The sequence below is a fragment of the Macadamia integrifolia genome, chromosome 13, assembly GCF_013358625.1.
Source record: "Macadamia integrifolia cultivar HAES 741 chromosome 13, SCU_Mint_v3, whole genome shotgun sequence".
Classification (NCBI taxonomy): domain Eukaryota; kingdom Viridiplantae; phylum Streptophyta; class Magnoliopsida; order Proteales; family Proteaceae; genus Macadamia; species Macadamia integrifolia.
The window spans coordinates 25251687-25252603 of record NC_056569.1 but is presented as its reverse complement, the minus strand read 5'-3'; positions in this window follow the sequence as shown (position 1 = coordinate 25252603).

Sequence of the window (917 nt, the reverse complement as noted above, 5' to 3'; positions counted from 1 at the left end):
TAAATAAATAAAGAAAAAAATGCTGAAATAAAAATAAAGTAAAAGAAAGGGGATAAAGCTAGAGAGAGACTCACAAGTAGGTTTCTCTACTTAGCCCGAAGGATGCATCATAATATGAGCTTCCCTACTTGACCAGAGAGTCACTCTTACAAGAGTTACTCTACTTGGCTTTAGGGAAAGGGAGACAATTAAAATAAAAATAATAAATTGATGGTTCTATGGCTAGGAGGGGCAAAGCCAACACATACACTAGCCATGAACCTTGGGGAAAAGGGATAGCAATAATGTAACGACTGAAAATAAAAATCCTAAATTAAGAAAGAAAGGGTAGTCAGAAGAAGGAATGAGAGGGGGGAGAGAAGACTACTGAAGGAGCCTACTTACTTGAATCAATGCTTGAACTTGAAGAAAAAAAAATTGCTCCACGGCTCGTGATCTTGTCACCTAGATCTAAGCCTAGAACTATAACTTAAAAAATTACAACTCAATTGCATAAATCATAAACATAAAAAGGATGAATAAGAATAAAAGAGTACTTGCATTAATTGACATAAAAAACTATTACAAAAGTGATTAAACCAAAAATAGAGAATAACTAAAACTAAAGAGTGAGAGAGGGAGAGAGAGAGAGCAACTAAAAAAAAAACTAGAAGAATAATGAATTGTCTCTCCTCCTCTTACATGAGTTGTATTTATAGGGAATGGTGAGGTAGGGTAACAAATTTCTCTTTCTTAAAAGAGAGAAACCCACAATTGATAGTAAGATCTTTTGAGTCCAAAAGTGCTAAGATGGAGGAGAGAGAAGAGAGAAATAAACTTGGAGAAATTTCCTATAATTTTTTTGCTTATTTTCTTTCCTTTTTTTTTCTAATTTATTTATCTTCTTTTTCTCCCTCCAAGGGACGATTTTCTTCTTG